The sequence below is a fragment of the Aulonocara stuartgranti genome (genome assembly GCF_965226115.1).
Source record: "Aulonocara stuartgranti genome assembly, chromosome: 3".
NCBI lineage: Eukaryota > Metazoa > Chordata > Actinopteri > Cichliformes > Cichlidae > Aulonocara > Aulonocara stuartgranti.
Genome location: NC_138941.1, coordinates 54,281,172 through 54,299,251, shown reverse-complemented (window position 1 = coordinate 54,299,251; position 18,080 = coordinate 54,281,172).

Genomic DNA, 18,080 nt, shown 5'->3' with positions numbered 1-18,080 from the left:
AATGTTATTTATGACTCTGTTACATTCACCCCCCAAGAATTACACAAAATCCTAAAGGGTACACCAAAAAAAAAATATAAACCCACAATAACAGATACAGTGGCCTCAAACAAATTCACATCGCATATACAATGAATTAGATCAGCAACATAGCTTCCTCCAAGGAGGATAAGAGACCTGAGACCTGCTCGGCGCCTAGCAAGGTCCCAGGACTTTCTATAGACAAAATGAGGTGCCATTTACACCACACAAAACAGGCCATAATATCTATGGGCGTCACTATCAGACTGCACAGACTGACAAAATACAATGAACTCTGTGCCTGTATTATTCTTTTCCAAAAACAATAGCAATGAAAAACATACAGAAATAAGCAAATTCACACATCAATAACCGCTGCTTGAACAGGTTCAACACCAAGGAGTGTTTCAAGTTGAGCCATTGATTCAATCAAGCGACGAACTGGTTTAATGATTCTACCAAAACGTGTGGTAAGTCCTTGATCCACGTCCACATTTTTGGGTTCAAGAGAATGAAAAGTGTGGGACGGGAAAGCAGCAGGGGAGCCTGGGGAGGCTCCATCACCAGCCAGCCCACCAAGATCAGAAACACCCATTATGGGAGGGGTCCCATGAACGCCATCTTCGACCGGGTCAGCGGCAGATTGCTGATGGATCCATGATAGTGTGCGGTCATCACACTCGCCAATGCTGGAGACGGAATCCACAGTCCAGGTGGCAGGAGGTACAGCTCCTGTGCCCCCAAAAGATGTCACAGACCCATCCAGGTCAGACTCAGCGGGGCCACTGACAACGCTCACAGCAGGATGTGCAGCATCGTCATTCAGTGTTGTGTCCAAGGGCAAAAAGTTAACTTGAAGGAGCAGGTTGCGATGCACCACACGCTCATGACCTTCTTTGTCTCTGATACGGCAGATGTGAAGAGCAGGATCCAAGTCAACTACCGTGTACACAACAGGTTCCCATTTGTCAGAGAGCTTCCTTTTTCCTCTGACTCCCTTGTTTGCCAACAACACCTGGTCCCCTAGTGAAAGAGGCAGACCCTTCACTTTTCTGTTGTACTGGTCAGACTGGTGTCTCTGCTCCATTGTGCTGTGTTCCTGGGCTCGGAGCATGGCAGAGCGCAGGTCATCCATCAGTGACTTGACATAGGTATCATAGTCACAAATGGTGTCATCATGAAGGACATCCCGAAACATGAGGTCAACTGGCAACCTTGGCACCCTCCCAAACATCAGGTAGAATGGCGCAAAGCCGGTGGTCTCGTGTGCCGTACAGTTATACACAAACGTCATGGACTGTATCATCTGCGGCCATTTCTGCTTACATCTGGGGGGGAGGGACCGTAACATGTTTCCAAGGGTGCGATTAAATCTCTCTGTGGTACCATTACCCATGGGGTGGTATGGTGAAGTGTGGGATTTGGCAACGCCACCCAAAACCAGAAGCTCTGCAAGCAGCTCACTCTCAAAACTAGCTCCCTGGTCAGAGTGAATGCGCTGAGGGAAGCCATACACACAGAAGAATCCATCCCAGAGCTTTTTAGCGACTCTCTTAGCTGTCTGATCCTGGCATTGGAATGCATGTGCTAATTTTGTGAAGTGGTCAGTAATCACAAGGACATCCACAGACTTGTTGTTGCTGTCCTCAGCTGACCAGAAGTCAATGCACACAAGTTCCAGTGGAGCACAGGTCTTAATGCTTTCCAACGGGGCCCTAGCTGCTGGCTCTGGGGTCTTGCTGAGAACACACCTGCGGCAATTTCTCACATGACCGCGCACATCCTTCTCCATATCATACCAGAAAAAACGCTGACGAGCCAAGGAGAGTGTGCGAGGTTGACCTTGATGACCAGCATTGTCGTGTATGCCAGACAGCACCACTTGTTTTAGGGAGTCAGGTACCACAAACTGGAATCTCTTGTGTTTGGTCAGTGGGTCCCTCACGACTCTGTAGAGGACACCATTGAGGAATGTGAGCTTATCCCATTGTTTCAGGAGCCGCAACGTATGTTGGTTCTCATGACAGCGCTCACGTCTGGAGGGTCTGCGCTTACGCTCAACATAGCGGGCTACTCTGGAGATCACAGGATCCCCTGTTTGATGAGACAGGAGATCAGCACGGGACAGCGCATGAGTAACATCACAGTCAGGTGGACTGATGGAGGTTAGGTGACCAGCGAGGGATGTTGCACGCTGGCGAGAAGCAGACTCCCACTCACAGAGTGAAGACATGAGAGAAGACACGTCATCAGTTGACAGAGACACATCAAGCACAGCAGAGGGTGGAGCACTGCGTATCGATTGAGGTTGACAGGTCAAACGGAAGGCATCTTGGACACTGGCATCTTTCACACCACTGACTTGCTCTAGCAGCTCAAAGTAGGGCTCCGACAGGAGCCGCTGGGCCAACGGCCTCACAAACGGTTCCCTGCTCAGGGTGTCTGCCACAATGTTCAGCTTTCCAGGAACATATTTGATCTCAAAGCAGTATGGTGCAAGCTTAGAGACCCAACGCTGTTCACAGGCATCCAGCTTTGGCTTAGTCAGAATGTATGTGAGAGGATTGTTATCAGTCCAGACAGTGAACCGATGACCCTTGAGCCAGTGGCTGAACTTATCGCACACAGCCCACTTCAGAGCCAAAAATTCGAGCCGGTGTGCTGGGTATTTGGCCTGACTGCGGCTGAGAGACTTACTAGCAAAGGCTATAGGTCTTGCTCTCTCCTCACCAGCTGGCACCTGGGATAAGACAGCACCCAGCCCATCCATGGAAGCGTCAGTTGAAAGGATGAATGGCCTCTCAAAATCAGGATGTGCCAGCACCGCACAGCTGAGGAGTGCACCTTTGAGTCCCTCAAATGCTTTCTCACAAGCAGGAGTCCAATCTTGAGGGGTGAGCTTGCGAAAAGTTCCAGGTTTCCGACTCCCATGGCAGCCTTTAGTCCTCTTCTGACCGGCAGTTAGAGCAAAGAGTGGCTTCGCAATACGAGAGCACCCTGGAATAAAATGCTGGTAAAACATCACCATGCCAAGGAAGGATCTCACTTTCCTCTGAGAAGGGGTGCAGCCGTCACCATCCATAAGGTCAGTCTTCTGAAAATTGGCGATAACCCTCACTTTATCCTGATCAACCGAGACACCACCAGCATCCACGACATGACCCAAAAACCTCACAGAGCGTCTGAGAAAGTGACATTTTTTCTGCGCCAGCTTCAGATTGCTGGTCCTCAGGCGAGAGAAAACAATCTCAAGACGTCTTAGGGCCTCCTCTTCTGAAGGCGCAAACACCAGCAGGTCATCAAGATAACACAGGAGGCTGGAAAAGTTCAAATCACCAAAGATGCTGAGCATCATCCGCATGAAAGATGCTGGGCTGTTGCATAGACCCTGGGGAAGTCTGTTGTACTCATACAGGCCAAGAGGTGTAGTGAAAGCAGTGTACCGTCTGTCAGACTCATGGAGGGGAACGTTGTAGAACCCAGATGTGAGGTCCATGGTGCTGAAGAAAGCATTCCCACCAAGGGCAGCAAGACAGTCAGCCTGATGGGGCAGTGGGTGAGCATCCTTAATGGTCTTGGCATTGAGCCAGCGGAAGTCAGTGCATATCCTCAAGTCACCTGACTTCTTCCAAACCATTACCAGTGGCGAGGCGTATTCGCTGGTGGACTTACTGATGATGCCTTTCATCTCCATGTCTGACAGCACCTCTCGCAACTTGTGATAGTGAGCCGGGGGTACTCTGCGATAGGGAAGCCTGAAAGGGCGGTCGTCAGTGAGGTGGATACGATGGACAAAGTCTTTCACCTCACCACAGTCCAGTTTGTCTCTAGAGAACACATCTTGGTAAGTCAACACAAGCTCCACCAATTTCCTCTTCCACCCATCTGACACTTCACAGCCCTCAATATCAATGTCAGCCAACCCAGCATCTTTGAGTAGCTGTGCAGAGTCAGGCACAGAGTCTGATGAGGGGGGAAAACTGGTATGCTGGTCAGTCAGAGTCTCGCAGAGACCTTGAGTGATGGGCAGGTCCTCCACAGCAATACAAGGAAAGACATCCGCAATCTTAGCATTGCGACGAAGTGTCACAGGGCTCTCTGTTGGGTTAAGGACTTTCATAGGGACCCAACGATCTCCCCACATGGGTGTTATAATGCGCCCCACCATTATGTTCTTTGGAGTGGAACGGGCTGACGTGGGTTCCACAACGACAGTACTTCCTGGAGACACGAGGGCAGAAGGTGGCAGCTTTCCCCAAACTACATATTCTTTTTGTGGCAGGAGAGTGACACTCTTCCGCAACCTGACTGTACCTACTTTATCTGGCAACACAGGAGCAGACCACCGTGAGATACAGCTCAGCAACTGCAGGAAGTCTTCACAATCAGTGCCAGTGTAATTGGAGTTAATAAGCTCCCAGTACTTTGTATCAGCCTTCATCTTCTGAATGATGGGCCGGATCACATTGCTCCCCACGATGAGCTCATCTTTTTGCCCAGGAACCACAAATGTTGGTACAAGAAACCTAGTCCCATATACTTCAATGTCCAAATCATAGATGCATTTCGGTTGTGTGAGAAGGCCACCGCAACCAACCAGCACCACATTTTCAGGGATATGCTGCGGAATCAGAGCAACACCAGCGGCTCTTAGCTTGCTATCAGCCTCTTCACTTAGTGTGCATGACATACTTCCTGAATCAAGCATGCTTGTCAGGGAACACCGGCCACTGACCGACACTGGAGTGTAAAACAACTCACTAGCCCTGCCAACTCTTTGTGAACCCATAATAACAGTCTTCTCATCAGAGAGGCTACTACAGCAGTTAACATATATGGCTTCTGGGTCTGTTGCATTTCTGAGGGTTTCATCAACACTGCCCATGCTACCCCTCTCGTTACATGGGCTGGCTAGTTTAAAGCAGCATCGGTGGGAGGAGGGACTGAAACGCTTGGTTTCTGGTGCAACTGTGGGCATTCACGCCTCATGTGTCCAGGGTCAAAGCAGCTGTGGCATAGCTTGTACAGCCTACAATGCACATGGGTTGTGTGTTCATGTGAGCCACACACTCTGCACGAAGCACGATGAGCATTGCGGTGCCCATGGGAATGACCTGTGGGTTGTGGGCACCTAGGACCAGTGGCTAGTGATGCAGTGCACATGGACAGAACCTTGTCAAACAGTGCTACCATCTGTTGAACACCTGGCTCAGCTGGAGGAGGGCCAGAAACTGGCAAAGATGGGGGCATGACATGTAGAGTCAAAGGAGGACAAGCAGAGGGCTGCTGCACACTTACCATGCCATCAGAAGAGAGAGGCTGACATGTGGCTGCAGAGGGAACAGAGGGCATAGGATACGAGGCTGGCTCATGTGTTACTGGGACTGCTTGAGCACCGCTGGAGTGGGGCTGGCTGTTAACAGCGACAGGGCTCTGATGCGGGATGGACAGACTTGCTGTATTATGAGACAAAACACTAGACTGTCTCATTTTCCTCACATAGTTGTCCAGACGGCTCTGAACCTCAGCTGCAGTCCACTCCTCAGGGGCCTTCAGTTGAAAAGACAACGTAAGACTGTGGTCAGGACAGTGATTAATGAACATCGAAACAACCTCACTACTGGGGTCCTCTACCATCTTGCCGCGCCTGCGGAGACACTCATCAGCAGCATCAATAGACTTGTTCAACCGGATCCAGTAATCCATGGCGTTCTCACCTGGACGTGGCACAGTACTGTAGAAATCTTTCATGGGCAGGCTGGAATATGTCAAGTCGCTGAAGTTAGACCTCAGTATGTCAAACACAGCAGTAATAGGATCATTCCGATTCAACTCAGGGCGGCAACGAAGTGACACCTTGACCACATCTCTGGCTTTGCCAGTTAGTCTAGACATTAATATGGCAAACATTTCTTCATCTGTGTCACAGCTGATTCTGTGCAGATAACATCTCATCATGTCCTCCCATTCACCGATGGGAAATAGATCTGTGTTGTCACCCTTGAAGTATGGTGGAGCTTTGGTGTCTGACTGAACAACAACCTTCAGCTGGGACTGGTCATTGCAGCTCGAGGGCACATTCTGGGGAGACTGTGGCTGGGTGGGGGCTGGCTGGTGCATAGAGTTAAGAGAGGATGTGATATTTTCCCCAATTTGCTTTGCTAAGTCAGTGATCAAGCTGCTCAACATGTCACTAGTGACAGCCTGGGTGTGTGTTTGGCGTTCGCAAGCAGCTGGTGTGGAGCTAGCTGCTGGCATTAATGGTGAGTGCATCACTGGCTGGTCTACAGTGTGGGCACCAATACCCGGGACTACTGGCCTACCCCTCCCAAAAAACTTTGGAGCAATCTGATGACCCCTCCCCAAACCAAAGGTCATATTACTCCCCGCAGAGAACAGATCAGGCAAAGCGCTATCCACAGTTTCCTCACTTAACATGTTGGCCCAAGTGAGATATCACTGTTCAACAGCAAAAAAAAACGAGCCTAACCCCCACACACAATTATGCAAAACTTCACAAAACAATGAAATGTGGGGAGAAGAAAAAAAAACATCAAAGAATCAAAACACCATAGAAAATAAAATGTTGTTTTCTCCTCTCAATTAAAACAGGCTGTAAAAGCCAATATCAATAGAGAAAAAAAATTACAATCCGTGCCTGTATAATTTGAGGCAACAATATGAAACAGTGACAGAAATGATCACCTACGTATTTGCCCTTTAAGTTCACACGTGACAGAGATGCCTGCAAGCCAAATTACGGGGCATCGATCACACACGCGATATAAAAACCTGTGAGTCAAAGCGCAGGGCACAGGATTCTGTCACGCAGCTGCAGAGAGGAGGCGGGAAAACAGCGGCAGCAGAAGGAGGAGGGGTGGATCGCGGATTGGCGATGTGACGGGTCAGCGGCACCAAGTGTAACCGGTGTGATTCTGCGTTGTGTCTGATAAAAAAAGGTAAAAGAAAGAAAGACCTCCAAGTAAATAATTTGCCCACTCCAGCTCCTACGACCAAATACAGACAGTGGGGAAGAGGATTAGCTCAACCCACCACAGCTCCCAAGCTCTCCCACAGGGGAATTGTAGAAAAAGGGCTGGCATTTATTTTTACATTAAACATAAAATATGCATTTACACGTAACATATTTGACATAAGATAAAACAAAAACAACATGAAATCTGACATACCTGATAAAAAAGGTAAAAGAAAGAAAGACCTCCAAGTAAATAATTTGCCCACTCCAGCTCCTACGACCAAATACAGACAGTGGGGAAGAGGATTAGCTCAACCCACCACAGCTCCCAAGCTAGCAAGGAATACATATTCATGCTATCATTTATGGCGCCTAAAACACATTTATGACACACACATACTACACACTTATAACATCTTACAAAAACAGGCTCAATAATGACAATAACTGAATTAAAATCGCAATCATAAACATCAGGGTGGTTAAATATGAATTATGTGTGCTTTAAGGTGCTGGAAAGAAATGACACCCACCTCTCCCACAGGGGAATTGTAGAAAAAGGGGAGAGGCAAAAGGGGTACACTGTATTTATAGTATTGCACCAAAGAAGAAGAAAAGAATGAGGAGGGGCTCTAACTGATAATGAACACAACTACAGGCTTGGAGGTCCTAAAAGTCAGGTATAAAAGGAGAAGTTTGGGGGTTTAGAACACATTTTGTGTAATTATAACAATGTTATTTATGACTCTGTTACACGAGCTCCTCCGGCTCGCTGAGCTCCTGCTCGGGCATGCTGAGCTCCTCCGGCTCGCTGAGCTCCTGCTCGGGCATGCTGAGCTCCTCCGGCTCGCTGAGCGCCTCAGCTGACGGTGCGAGCTCCTCCGGCTCGCTGAGCTCCTGCTCGGGCATGCTGAGCTCCTCCGGCTCGCTGAGCGCCTCAGCTGACGGTGCGAGCTCCTCCGGCTCGCTGAGCTCCTGCTCGGGCATGCTGAGCTCCTCCGGCTCGCTGAGCTCCTGCTCGGGCATGCTGAGCTCCTCCGGCTCGCTGAGCTCCTGCTCGGGCATGCTGAGCTCCTCCGGCTCGCTGAGCTCCTCAGCTGGCGGTGCGGGCTCCTCCGGCTCGCTGAGCTCCTGCTCGGGCATGCCGAGCTCCTCCGGCTCGCTGAGCTCCTGCTCGGGCATGCCGAGCTCCTCCGGCTCGCTGAGCTCCTGCTCGGGCATGCTGAGCTCCTGCTGCAGCTGGACGAAGTCTGAGGTTTCCCGAGCTTGCACCACCCCCCGGGCTTTACGCAGGGTGCCAAGGCAGGCGGAAACTCCCTTGAGCTGGCCGAGGTAGGGGTTTCCCTCCAGGATTGCCTCGATGGCATTTAACCCCACCACTCTTGCCCTTGCGTTGGTGGTGTGAGTTACCCAGTCCATCAGGCGTTGGACGCGTGTGAGGTCGCCCCCTCCGGACAGGGCTGCTGGAGTGGGTAGTGGAATGGAGGCTGCCGCTGGTGGAGAAGATGGCTGAGGGATGACCGCATGCGGATGAGATGACGACAGCGCCACAACCGCAGATGGTGAAGCAGCGAGTGGTGTGAAGACCTCTGACCGAGGTGATGTTACCTGCGCTGTCAGCTCGTCCACTGCAGACACAAACACAGATGGTGAGGGAAATGGAAAATTGTCCGTACTACTCACCACAGCCGGCTCTTGAGATGACCGTGGATGTGGCTGCGGTGAGGAACGCTGGCGGCGCGAACGTCGTTTCCGTGTAGACGTCGGGGCCGGCGTCTCAGGCAGTGAATCCACCAGCTGTCCGAGCTGGTGGGCAGCCTGAGGAGGAGAGTGGAGGTGGAGGGTGGAAAGTAGAAAGTCCAGGACCACCGCATTAAGGGAGCCCACCAGCCAGGGGAATTTAAAAAGCATCTCCTGCAGCCGCCTCTCCACGGCGCGACGCAAACCTTCCGCTGGCTTCTCCCACCACACCTCACATAGGTGGTACACTTCATCCATAATTTCCCTCCTGAGCCTCTCCTCGGAGACCGCTGGGTCCATAAGTGGCGGGATCATTCTGTCACGGTGCGGCATGGCACACCGTGGAAGGTGTGGGGAAAGGAGGACCCAGGCGCGGTGCTCTATGTATAAACAGTGTGTTTATTTACAGAGTGGAACAAAAACAACAATAAATCCCCGTGTTCTCCCAGACTCCCGTGTCGTGTCTCTGCGTGAATAGTTCGTGTCTCTGTGCTCTCCGCTCCCGTGTCAGCACCCCCCGGTGCTCGCTGCTCTTCGTGCCTTCCACGCTCCTCCTGCGGGAAACAATAGACGCAGCCGTCAGGACACAAATAACCGCGGGCATACACTTACACACATTAACTCAATTCAATGGGCCGACTAACGTGGCGTCTCAAGGAATGATCCCGCGTCGGTGGGAGCTCCAAGACTCTCTTAAGTAGCTCCCCCGACGAGGCCTGATCAGCAGCAGGTGTGTGGCTTCGGGTGTGGCCAGTCCCCTTGCAGGGCCACACCCTCCAGGCCTGACGCCGCCTATAAACAAGTGCTCAGCCACCCACACACACATATACACAAGCACAGGGAAGGGGGAGCAACACCAAAATACACAGCAATAATAATAATAATAATATAATACATGACTGCTCAGGGATCCTGGGTCGCCCAGTCCCAGGACCCTGACACCATATGAAGTGGACGTTTCTTTTCTAAATAAACAGAACAGCTTTTAAACACTTTTTTTATATGTGTCAGAATTATTTATTATTGCTATTTTGTTTTATTTTTTTTACAAAAGTAAGTGGCATCTCTCCTTATTTTGTTCAAATTCAGTTACCTAATATAGTATTATTATTGCTGTATAAGCTTACTAATATTTTACACCTATTTTTTTTATTTAGACTTTTTTTTTAAATATAAATTTTATTGCTTTTGCAACAACATACAAAGGTTTGTTTTCCCAATAATATGCTGCTGTAATAGGAACCCTTTTCCCCCGCCCTCACCTCCCACCCTGCTCTCTTCCAAACAACAAAATAATTTTTTAAAAAACAAAAACAAAAAAGCCCCACATATAATATGTATACATTTGTACAATATGTGGCATTTATACATATTCAAGGAAACAAAAAAAAGAAAGGAGAGAGAAAAAAAAGTAGACAATAGAAATAGCTAGCACATACTAAACAATTTTCTCCTCATCCACACTCCTACATGAGTTGTCCGATGTTTACTTCTTTTATAAAGTTTTTAAATGGCATCCAAATTTCATCAAAATATGTTAACTTGTTTTTGAGAAAGTACGTTATCCTTTCCATTGCCATACACTGTGCCAAAGAATTTATCCAAGCACCAATAGCAGGAGGATCTGATGTTTACCAATTTAATGCAATCATACGTTTTGCCTGTAATGTACAATAATCCATACACTTAATTTGATGGGCTGTTAGTTTAAGATTTTTAGAATACACTTGTAATAGCAACATTTCTACAAATTTAATGGCATTTTAAGAGAATTTGCTTCCATCCTCACCCATGACGGGGTATTTTGGGATGAAAAATAAAACATTATTGTCCTTAATTGAATAGCCAGATAGTACCAGTAAAAATTGGGGCATTTCAACCCCCCTGTGTCAAAGGGAAGATACAACAAAGACAAGCGAATGCAGGGATGCTTTTTGTTCCAGATAAACTCTCTGACTAATGATGCTAATTTAGTAAACAATCCAGCAGGAGGAGCCAGTGGGACATTTTGAAACATATACAACAGTTTAGGTAATACATTCATTTTAAGAACACTTATCCTTCCAATAATAGATAGTGGTAAACTTATCCAACGCTCCAAATCTTTGGAAATTTTCTGTAGAATTGTATTATAGTTAAGTACCACCACATCTTTTAATGAAGGAGCTATTTTAATACCTAGATAAGTGAGTTCAGAATTAACAGTAAAGCCAGATATATTCTGACTTACGTTTTGATTATACCCTTGTTTAAGTAACATTAATGATGATTTTGTTACATTAACTTTATACCCTGAGAAGGCCCCAAACTGGTCTATTAAATCCTTTATAGCAGGCACAGAAGTTTTTAGTTGCTTTAAAAATAATATGACATCATCAGCAAATAAAGCAATTCTATGCTCCTTTCTACCAATCCTAACACCTTGTATTTGTCCGCTGGTTCTAACACCTATTGCCAGCGGTTCAATAGCTAAAAGGAATAAAAGTGGAGATAAAGGTGAACCCTGCGGGCACCCTCTTTTAATGTCAAATGGTACAAAAATTATCTCATTTGTCTGAACCTGAGCAACAGACTGACAGTGTAATAGCTTGATCCAATGCAGAAATAAATTTCCAAACCCAAATCTAACAATGACATCAAAGAGATATGACCGTTCAATTCTATCAAAGGCCTTCTCCGCGTCAAGCGAAAGAATGGCTGTATCTTCCTGCTCACTTTGATTATGAAGAATGTTGAGGACTCGTCTTACATTATGAAAACCCTGTCTATGTTTAACAAATCCATTTTGATCATCTCCTATAATAACTGGAAGAATACTTTCTAATCTTTTGGCAAGAATTTTACAAATAATTTTAGTGTCTGTGTTAATTAAGCTTATAGGACGCATATTTTCACACTTGTTATTTAGTTTTCCAGGTTTAGGAAGCAGTATTATCAGGGACTCCCTTAATGAGTCAGTAAGATTACCAGTATTAAAACATTCTATATACATATCTAAGAGGGGCTGTGCTAATTTATCTTTGAAGTATTTATAAAGGTCAATTGGCAATCCGTCTGGGCCAGCTGTTTTACCAGCATTTAGAGAGTTTATAGCATCTATAATTTTATATATACTAATTTGCCTGTCAACATTTTCTTTGTCTTTGTCTGAAATTTTTGGTATATCAAGTTTATCTAGAAATAAAGATTGCATTCTAGTTGCATTGTTGAATTCAGAGTTATATAACGTTTCATAAAACATTTTAAATGCATTATTTATCTCTAATGGGTCTACTATGATATTTCCATTTGAAGTTTCAAGTTTTGTAATTGCCTTTTCAGATTCCTGCTTTTTTATACGCCAAGCCAGGAGTTTGCTGGGTTTTTCACCTTGATCATAGAATTGTTGCTTTAATCTCAATAAATTTACAGCTGCTTTTTCACTTGTCATTTCATTGTATTGCGTTCTCAATAGTAATAATTCTTTTACAATATGCTCATTATTTTGACCTGATTGAAAGCTGATCTCTTCTAACATTTTTATTTTTTCTTCCAGATATTTTATCCTTTGGTTTCTTTCTCTTGTTTTCTTACTAGAATAGCTTATAATTTGCCCTCTTAAGTATGCCTTAAAGGCTTCCCATCTCACACTTGCCAATGTTTGATCTGAATTGTGCTCAAAGTATTCATTAATTTGCTTGCCTAAAAACTCAAGAAACTGTTTGTCCTGCATCCACTTCAATTGAAACCTCCATTCAATCAGAGTTTTGATCAGTTTTGGTTCTATGAAAGTCAAAATAACGGCTGCATGGTCAGATATTATTATTTCCTTATACTGGCAATCTTTTATATAGTGAGCCAGCTCAGTTGATACCAGAAAGTAATCTATTCTGGAGTACACTTTGTGTGTACCTGACCAGCAAGAATATTGTAACTTGGTTGGATTTTGATCTTGCCATATATCAATTAAATTTAACTCCTTCATAAATTGCCTGATCACCTTTTGTGTTCTATTATGAGTATTATCCATGCCTGAAGATTTATCCTTCTGTGGGTTCAAAGCACAATTTAAGTCCCCAGCAATTATACATTTACCTTGCAAGTCTGAAATTTTAAGAAATAAATTGCTATAAAAGTTTGGATTATCTTCATTTGGGCCATAAATATTAATTAAATTTAGTCTAGTAGATAGTAGATTACCTTGTAGTATTAGAAAACGTCCATTACAATTCTTAAGCACATGCTCAACGTGAAAAGGTATAGATTTGTGAATCATTATCATGACGCCCCTGGAATTGGAGGAGTAAGGCGCTGAAAAGATTTGACCGGGCCATCTATGTTTCATTCTATTTGTCTCACTGCCTAGCATATGAGTTTCTTGTAGGAACACAATTTTGGCCTTTAATTTCTTAATCCTACTAATGACTTGTTTTATTTTTACTAACTTACGTAGACCTCTGCAGTTCCAAGAAACACAGTCAATCAAGACTTCTGCCATATATATTCACTTATGTTAAAACTGTACTATTAAATAAATACACACATATATATATACACAAAAGAACAGTATTGTACCATGTTAAGCATTTACTGATTTGAGAGAGCAACCCTTCCCACACCCCAGCCTGTGTAAGAACATACAGGCATCCCTTAACCCCAAAAATACTTCCGTCCTCTTCTTGGAACATGTCCACCCTAAACCGAGGAACTGTTCACCCGCGTTTAGCAACAGTTGTTAGAGTAATTACAATTGATTAAAAGAATTTAACTAAAGAAACAAAAAAAAGATAATAACAATAGAAATAAATCCACCTTGTCAAGTTTTTACTCTCACAGATTTGACACAATAAGTGAAATTACTAGTAACTCTTATTAAGAGAACAAAACAACCAATGTCTAGCCCAGCATTGTATAACAACCCTTTGGCAATATAATAAATTGTTCAGTCCATTATGGTTCGTAAATACAGTTAGAACAGAGTTAGTGATCTACCATCATATACCTTATCAAACATCTTGTACTTGATTAAGGCTCTTAATGTAGGCATCCACATCCGCTGGTGTATCGAATACATGCGTACGTTCCTCGTTGGTCAAAAGCAGCCTCGCTGGATAAATGATCCGATGTTTCCACAATCCAATCTCCCGCAGCTCCTCACACCATCGTACTGACGCTGCTGTCTGTATGTCTCTGCAGGCAGGTCCGGCAGGAAGGCTATCTTATTGTCAGTTCTTTTGTCGTCCTAGCGGCTTTCATGATGCCTTCTCGATCTCTGTAACTTAAGCACTTAATTATAAAAGTTCTCGATCAGTTTGCAATGGAGCTTTGCCTTGTGTTTATCCTGTGCACCCTTTCCAGGACAGGAGGGGGGATTTTCAAAATGTCCGATATAAACTTCTCCATGAAAGTACGTGGATCTGTACCTTCTTCTTTCTCAGGGATGCCGAGGATTCGGATGTTATTACGCCGACTTCTTCCTTCCAAATCCTCCACCTTTTTAGATAGAAGTTTGGGCTGTCTTTCAAGGCTTTCCATATCATTTTTCAATAAGGTGATTTCGTCCTCTGCGTTGGAGATTCTTTTTTCAGCCTCGTCAATTCGCCCTCCACATTTTTGTATATCAACTTGAACAGCTCCTATTGCTGACATAATACCACCCATTTCAGTATGGAACTCTTGCTTGAGCAATCGAATAGCGTTTAATAAGTCCAAGGTAGAAGGCATTTCTGGGTTTGCAGGTTGCTTTTCTTGTTCGTGTTCATGCATAGCATCCATCTGCCCTTCCTCCACCCCGCTTTCGTCTTGTGCCTCAAACGTAGTTTTTTGTTTGTCCTTGTTCAGTTTTTTAGGCATGTTAGCGTTCTCTTATGTTCCCAAACGAACTATGTCAAAACGTAAGTTCTATTTTGGATTTACAGAGAGTATTTAACGAAAAAGACAACTGAGCACGCGAAGCACGGGTCTCCTCACTTTGCCGCCATTACCGGAAGCTTTTAAACACTTTACTAGAATTTTTACATTTACCAAACACAAATCAACTTTTTTAGTTTTGTTAGATTTGTGTTCTCATGACTAAATATATTAATTTATTTTATGTTGTGAAAGAAGTTTTCTGATTGTCATTTTATTTTGAAAAGGATTTTATTTTGGTGATTATAGATTACTTCACTTCCTGTTCCTGTTGTTCCAAAGCGCGAACTGCTGAAGTAATGTATGGTTTTCCCTCCTGTGTTACTAACAATAAAAGAAACGGGAAAAGTAATCAACCACCAAGTGTGTGCATTATTAAGAGAACATGGCCGAAGAAGAAGAAAACTCTTCAAGTTCAACAGGTTATGGGCCCAGGCGTGACACAACAGGAGGAAGATGGCAGAGGTTAGTGTTCAACGGAGACGAAAACAGTTACGAACTTTGGGAGGCAAAGTTTCTCGGCCACATGCGGATCATTGGTCTAAAGGACACTATATTATCAGCCACTAACCCAGATGCAGAGAAGAATGCTGAATCCTACGCTGAACTGATACAGTTTCTTGATGATAAAAGCCTTGCACTGGTAATGAGAGATGCGACTGACGATGGAAGAAAAGCTTTAAAAATACTACGTGACCACTACGATAGTAAAGGCAAGCCCAGAATCATCGTACTGTACACAGAGCTGACGTCTTTACAGAAGAAACCAGATGAGACAGTGACAGATTATATTATCCGAGCTGAAAAAGCAGTGACCTCCCTAAGAAATGCAAAAGAAGTCATCAGTGATGGACTTATTATCGCTATGATTCTAAAGGGGCTTCCTGAAGCTTACAAGCCATTTGCTATTCACACAACTCAAAGCAGTGAAGATTTAACATTCACACAGTTCAAAAGCAACCTACGAAGTTATGAGGAAATCGAGAAATTTGACAACAAAGTAAAAGCGGATAATGTGATGAAGGTTGATTTAACATCAATCACCTGCCATGGATGCGGAAACCGAGGACATTTTGTAAAAGATTGTCGCCAAAAGGGAACACCTAAGTGGTGTAGCTACCATAGAAGCTCGACACACAGTGATGAGACATGTAGAAGAAAAACCAAGTACAGAGATGACGCAAAACTAACTGTAGTAAAACTAGAGGGCAAGAAAGAAGAGCAGACTTTTGTATTTAAAGTTAGTCAAAGACTTCTGCCTACTGACATAATAAGAGAAGGACTAATGGTGGACTGTGGTGCGACTTCACACATCATTACGGAGAAGAACAAGTTCATGAAGTTTGATGAGACTTTTGATCCTGAGAAACACTACATGGAGCTCGCTGATGGATCCAGGACAAACAACGTCGCACTCAAGAGGGGAGATGCCAACGTCTCTCTACGGGACATACAAGGACACTGTACCACCATCACACTGAGAGACGCCCTGTTCATCCCATCCTACCCTCAGAGCATATTTTCAGTGAAGGCAGCTACAAACTATGGAGCACAGGTGATCTTCAAGAAGGGACAGAATGGTGAACAAAGATGGGACAGTCTCCATCGAAGAATACAACAGACCATTTGAAAACAATGTCCTGTGATGTGAACATTGTAAAGAACAGTCTTCTCCATCGAAGAATACTATTTGAAAACGGTAAACAATGAAACATCATACAATGACATGATGTCCTGTGACACTGTTAATCTGGCTTGTGATGTGAAAACATGGCACGAAATTTTAGGACATTGTAATGTTAGTGATGTGTTAAAACTACCTGATGTTGTAGATGGCATGAAAATCACAGGCAGTGGGATGCTAGATTGTAATGTGTGCACAGAAGGGAAATTCACTAACAACAGAAACAGACAAAGCGACCCAAAAGCGAGTGAGCCATTACAGTTGGTGCACACTGATCTAGCCGGCCCCATTGAACCAAGTGGCCAAAGTGGTCATAAATACGCTATATTATTTACGGATGATTTTTCAGGGGCAGTGTCAGTTTACTTTCTAAAACAGAAAAGTGACACCACAGAGGCCACAGCAAAGTTTCTAGCTGACTGTGCACCATACGGCAGTGTTAAGTGCATTAGATCGGATAATGGCACAGAGTTCACAAGCAGTTCCTTCCAGTCTCTTTTAAGGGAAAAGGGTATAAAGCATGAGACATCTGCGCCATATTCTCCCCATCAGAATGGCACAACTGAGAGGCAATGGAGAACTCTCTTTGAAATGGGGAGGTGCCTTTTACTAGAAAAAGAGGACAAATATTCAAAGCCAGGTTTGTAGCAAAAGGTTACAACCAGACACAAGGAATAGATTACCAAGAGACATTTGCACCAACAGCAAACATGACATCTGTGCGAACACTAATGCAAATAGCAGTCCAGAATGATCTTATTATCCACCAAATGGATGTTAAAACTGCATATTTGCATGCTCCCATTGAGGAAGAAATATACATGGAACAACCAGAAGGTTTTGAGCAAACAGAGTCAGGAGAAAACTTGGTGTACAAATTAAAGAAATCCCTTTACGGGTTAAAACAATCAGGTAGAAACTGGTACAAACTCTTGAATGACTACCTTGAACAAAATGACTTTGAAAGAAACCTTTCTGATCACTGTGTATACAGAAAGGACATTGGACATGAAACCCTACTGGTTATCATCTGGGTAGATTACTTGATCATTGCGGCTAGCAATACTAACTTGTTAAACACATTCAAAGAAACAATGAGGTCAAAGTTTAACATGAAAGACCTGGGGAAAATATCTAGTTTTCTTGGGATACAGTTTATACAAAAAGAGAGTGAAATCAGGATGAATCAGAAGAGGTACATTCAAAGAATGTTGGAACGCTTTGGGATGTCTGAATGCAAACCCAGATCCACACCGTGTGAACTAAAAACAGACACTACTACATGTGGAGGAAGTGATGCAAATGAGACTGTTAACTCAAGAGAGTACAGAGAAATAGTGGGCAGTTTGATATATGCCATGACATGTACGAGACCAGATATAAGTTGGGTTGTTAGCAGACTATCTCAAACACTAGCTCAACCCACGAGAGAGGACTTAGTAATGGCAAAACAAGTCCTCAGATACCTAAAAGGCACAAATGACTTTGAACTGATCTTTAAGAAAAGCAGTGAGGATCTAGATCTAATTGCTTACAGTGACTCTGACTGGGCATCCTCTGTAAAAGACAGACGCAGTACAACAGGCTACTGTTTTGCACTTACTAAAGAGGGACCAGTAATATCTTGGAAAACAAAGAAACAGCCTACAGTGGCACTCTCAACATGTGAAGCCGAATACATTGGTCTTGCAACCACTACTCAGGAAAGCATGTACTTAACCCAACTGTTAAACGGCATGGACAGAAAAAGGTACACATGTACTAAACTGT